Below are 6023 nucleotides of genomic sequence, written 5' to 3'. Positions count from 1 at the left end.
AGATTGAATTGCAGACCGTGCTGCATGAGAAGGCGATCATCCCATTTTGGATGAATGCTTGAGATTGCTATAACGGCGGACTTTCTCACAACCATACTCGTTGGAACCGAATGAGTACACGAATAAAAACCAAACACCAACTGGCGGAGGCAATTCTCCGAAACACTGAAAGTCAGGTGATTACACTCAAAAATGGAGAAGTTGAGGAGTCAAGCAGTGAAGCCGAGGATTGGCATACTGCGAGGACTACAACTAACAAAGACCTGAGATCAGTATGTTGAACGTCAGTAAGGAGATAGGCCTCAGTGGCGCAGTTCTAAATGGAACCTATCTGAAGGAAAGCTTGAAGACGCCCACGTGAAGGGAATGCTCCTAAAAACCCAAAGGGAAGAAATCCGGGTTAGGGCAGGGGTGAAGGTAGTAGTCAGGAAGGCGGCCATTACCTTTGCTAGTGCAGTGAGGGGCATTCAACTGGCCATACTGCAAGAAACGTTTCCCGAGCAAATACTCACTGGTCAGGGGCAAGAAACTATTGAAGACCTTGTCGTTAGGCAGATGTGCAAGGAATGGACTGCGGAGCTTGTGTTCACCGGTATAGGCTTTCGGGCACATATAGGTGGACTGCGCGATGGAGGGAACTGCGGAGTGGCTTAGGACTATAGTTCCTAAATTGTCAGGCTGGGAAGGAGCAGAATTATTGGCATGTTCTGGGAATGAAATATCAGGAGCGCACATGGTGACAATGTTTGTTCCTTAAGCCGAAGTACTGGAGACTGAAGATCGTATGGGTCTCCTAATTGTTTAGAACGAGGATATCCATATGAGATTATGAGGTGTTTTCAGACCTCTCGCGGTCAGGGCGGATGACCAATTGCCCCGGCCGCCAGCGACCTAGTGAACAGGGGAAGCTGAACGACTTCTAGGGCTTCTAGGGGTTAAAGGAGAGATAGAGACGAAATCCAGATCCCACCAGAGATAGTCGCTAGACTAGTGAAATACTGTGAGAAGAAGGCCCTATCATTTCTCCCCGGCTGCAACGTTCATCACGAAGTCTGGGCAAGCAGCGACACCAAGAGGTGAGTGACTTCTTGAATTTATTTTCAGCAATAAGTTAGAGATCATAACACTAGACAAGCGTTACTAAGTATAACTCGAGGAAATGCTCTGATGGACGGGCTGGTCACGAATTGAAGGATGTTGGATGAGCCCTCTATGTTCGATCACAGAATAATCAGATTCGACATTGAGAGCAACTCCGAAATAAAAAGAATAATAAGGAATCCCAGAAGAACGTATTGGGATTCCTATGCAACGCTCCTGAGGAACAACATGGCCCACCTACAAAGGGTCGGTGATATCAGGGGCGAACTGGAACTAGAAACAGTGGGGAAAAATCTCAACAAAATTGTTATTGAGGCATATGAGGTCAGCTGTCCGGCTAAGACAATTAATTCATCAAGGAATGTACCCTGGTGGAACAGGAACCTAACCAAAATGAGAACAGAAGTACGAAAACTCGTCAACTAAGCAAAACAAATCGGATACTGGCCGAGGTACAAAAATACCTTAACTGCGCAAAGGGAAGCAAAACGGAACAGCTTCGGGGAATTCTGTAAAGGGATAGACCATACCATGGAAGCATCCAGGTTATACAAAGCTATAGTCAAAGGCAGGGCAACATTTTCTATCTGTCTGAAGAAAGAAAATGGGACATTTACCGAGAATAAGGAGGACAGAGAACACATTACCCGGTGGTCCTATCCCACGGAGCAAGGCGACAATATCCTACCTGACACCCCAACAACGAACAAAAGGTACGCTCGAAAGCTAGGGTAAGAGTCGCAGTGGGAACATTTAAACTGAAATCACCCGGAGTGGATGGCATCTGCCAGGCGCCACCCTAAAGAAGCCTAAAAATAATCTCAAAATCTTTTCTAAGTGTGGTAAGGGACAGCATAGCCCTGTGATATATACCAAGGGCATGGAGGCGGCGAATAGTGGTCTTTATTCCAAAAGTGGGTAAAAAGGATTATTTTCACCCTAAAACTTTCAGACCAAATTGCCTACAATCGCTCGTACTCAAAACGGTGAAAAAGGTCATAAAGAACTATATTGGAACTAATGTTCTAATGCGTAATCTCCTAAATCAGTGTCAACAGGAGTAAAGGACAGGACGCTCAACCGAAACTGCTCTGTATCAGCTGACGGAGTATTACGAGATACCACAGAAACTAAAGAAATAGCGGTTTGTGTTTTTTGAATATCGAACGAGCATTCGATAATACATCGCACGCAGAGATACAAGATGCCCTGATCCGCAAGAGAGTGGGAAACACCCTGGATTTCTGGATAAGCAAATAGAAATGCCGGCAGGTATAAATTCTATTGGATACTACTCAAGATTGTCCACAAGGCGGGATACTATCATCGGTTATGAGTGGTATGGTAGTGGATGAACTCCTGGACTAGCTAAGAAATATTAGAACACAAGTCCAGGGTTCCACTGACGAGTTTTAATCTGTAGGGGCAAATATGAGGACATCCAAAATGGACTAAGGGTTAATAGTGCCGTATCGATCCGCCCAAGAGCACCATACTACCATTCACTAGGAAGCGTAAGCTTGAACATCTGGGAAGGCTACATGGCATCGAGGTCAAACGAGAAACAGATCAAATATATGAAAATTACACTAGATCAAAAATTATTCTGGAAGAAGCACGTTGGAAACACTTGTCCGAAAACCACGACGGTTCTTCATAGCAGGAAAAAAATGGGGTTGCACTCCGATGACACTACTTTGGATATATACTGCAATACTGAGGCCTGTGATTACTTAGGGGGTGGTAATCTGGATTGAAGGAACTGAACTCAGCACACAAGCCAGTGAGTTACACAAAATCCAAAAACTGGCTTGCGTGTGTATCAGTGGGGTAATGAGGATATGCCCAACGGCATGTTTGGAAGTATTGTTACCAAGGGATAACATGAGAATGAGGTTTCCCATCGATACGAAGTTTGAAACACGTGGTAGTAAGGGCAAACTGGGAGAGCGTGGCTGCGACATACGGGTTAAACCACTAGCAGAGCGAGCGGACGCCGGGGTCATTGATCCAAGGAAAATGTATTTGCAATCAATGGGTAAGCACACTAGCATATTCCAGGCGAAAATATACACTATAGACAGATATGCTTGCTTTATCCTCCAAAGGAACTACAGGGGGCAGAACATTGCTATTCTGACCGACAGCTAAGCGGCGATCAAGGCAACAGCAAACCAGGCGAACTCTAAACTGGTATGGGAATGTCTTGAGAGACTGAATACGCTCAGCTTGTACAATAAGGTCTGGATACTCTGGGTTCCAGGCCATGTTGGGTTGGTAGGCAATGAGGTAGCGCACGAACTGGTCAAGAAGGGAAGAAGGACGCCTTTACACGGACCAGAACCTTTCTGCGGAATCGGAAAGGGGTTCATGCCAATGACATTAAAAAATGGAGAGGAACGGCTGAGGGAACTACACTGGGCGAGCCTACCAGGGATTATGGGGGAATATGATCCTAAGCGCATAAAGGACTGTTTGAACCTCAACAAGAAGAAACTCCGGATTATAGTGGGAATACTACTCACTTTTCACTGTCGACCAAACTACCACTTGGAGAAGCTAGGAATATCTACAGACACTGTCTGTAGGTTCTGTGCGGAGTGTGTTGAAACCTCCGTATACGTTCTGGGACAGTATCCGGCACTTATGCAAAGTAGGTCGTCACCTGGGAGAATACCAAGCTAAAATAGTTGGAAGTAGGGAAAATATTAAAATTCCTAGCGGTTATACATATACACATACAGCGGCTTGACATACTATAGTTCTTTAAGGACGTAGTACCAGTTCCCTTAATAGAAGGATAATAATACCATGTGCACGGACCACTGTGATCGGGTGATTGAATGGGTCGTTTCCGAGAACAGGTCCTTAAAATGATTGAGCCCGGACTTACTCTTCCTGTTTGCAACCAATATCAAAGCTAATATCGGCTTTGGAAAGTACTGACCGAGACCTTTCATTACAAAGAACAGGAGAGTGTACATTTTTTTTCATCGAATATAGTATGTAGGATACTATTATATATTCGATGAAAAAAAATGTACACTCTCCTTTTGTTTGTATGGGGACCCCCTTAAATTCAACGTAGAGCGATGTTACTCACTACATGCAAGGAGAATCAAGCTCCCACTTTTCCACCAAATTTCGTATCAATAGCGGTAACCGTTTTTGAGGAAATAAGTGTGACAGACAGGTAGAGAAGCAGACAGTAAACCAATTCTAAGAAGATTTTCTTTTCAACAAAACTTTAAAAAAGGCGAAGGTACTCAAATGAGAGTTGCTTGCAGAGGGCATCGACATTCGTGACCAAGAAAACATTCTAGGCGAAGGAGACGATGTTGTATTGTTCTAAATATTTTTGTTAAGTTCTTTTCTATAACCCGCAAGAAATGTATGACTTGTATCCTGAAAAGTTTTGTTTCGCATAGTTAGAAACTGCACCAAGATGATAATTGCAACATAATTAATCTTTGCCCTTAAACCAGTATTTTCGATTGTTTCGTAGAAATGCGGAGACAAATGGCTGCTTTCACGCCAATATGGCCACGCTGACGGCCCCCGTGAATGCTATGCGTTCGAGATGGCGGACTAGAGCAGGTGCGACATGAAGCAATTTTGTGATGCACATCATCATCATCAACGGCGCAACAACCGGTATCCGGTCTAGGCCTGCCTTAATAAGGAACTCCAGACATCCCGGTTTTGCGCCGAGGTCCACCAATTCGATATCCCTAAAAGCTGTCTGGCGTCCTGGCCCACGCCATCGCTCCATCTTAGGCAGGGTCTGCCTCGTCTTCTTTTCCTACCATAGATATTGCCCTTATAGACTTTCCGGGTGGGATCATCTTCATCCATACGGATTAAGTGACCCGCCCACCGTAACCTATTGAGCCGGATTTTATCCACAACCGGACGGTCATGGTATCGCTCATAGATTTCGTCATTGTGTAGGCTACGGAATCGTCCATCCTCATGTAGGGGGCCAAACATTCTTCGGAGGATTCTTCTCTCGAACGCGGCCAAGAGTTCGCAATTTTTCTTGCTAAGAACCCAAGTTTCCGAGGAATACATGAGGACTGGCAAGATCATAGTCTTGTACAGTAAGAGCTTTGACCCTATGGTGAGACGTTTCGAGCGGAACAGTCTTTGTAAGCTGAAGTAGGCTCTGTTGGCTGACAACAACCGTGCGCGGATTTCATCATCGTAGTTGTTATCGGTTGTGATTTTCGACCCTAGATAGGAGAAATTGTCAACGGTCTCAAAGTTGTATTCCCCTATCCTTATTCTTGTTCGTGCTTGTGTTTGACCAGTGCGGTTTGATGTTGTTGGTTGATTCGTCTTCGGTGCTGACGTTGCCACCATGTATTTTGTCTTGCCTTCATTGATGTGCAGCCCAAGATCTCGCGCCGCCTGCTCGATCTGGATGAAGGCAGTTTGTACATCTCGGGTGGTTCTTCCCATGATGTCGATATCGTCAGCATAGGCCAGTAGTTGGGTGGACTTGAAGAGGATCGTGCCTCTTGCATTCACCTCAGCATCACGGATCACCTTCTCGAGGGCCAGGTTAAAGAGGACGCATGATAGCGCATCCCCTTGTCGTAGACCGTTGTTGATGTCGAAAGGTCTTGAGAGTGATCCTGCTGCTTTTATCTGGCCTCGCACATTGGTCAGGGTCAGCCTAGTCAGTCTTATTAATTTCGTCGGGATACCGAATTCCCTCATGGCCGTGTACAGTTTTACCCTGGCTATGCTATCATAGGCGGCTTTAGAGTCGATGAACAGATGGTGCAACTGTTGTCCATATTCCAACAGTTTTTCCATCGCCTGCCGCAGAGAGAAAATCTGATCTGTTGCTGATTTGCCTGGAGTGAAGCCTCTTTGGTATGGGCCAATGATGTTCTGGGCGTATGGGGCTATCCGGC

This window comes from Hermetia illucens, chromosome 1 (assembly GCF_905115235.1).
Source record: "Hermetia illucens chromosome 1, iHerIll2.2.curated.20191125, whole genome shotgun sequence".
Classification (NCBI taxonomy): domain Eukaryota; kingdom Metazoa; phylum Arthropoda; class Insecta; order Diptera; family Stratiomyidae; genus Hermetia; species Hermetia illucens.
This window is presented reverse-complemented; position numbering follows the sequence as displayed.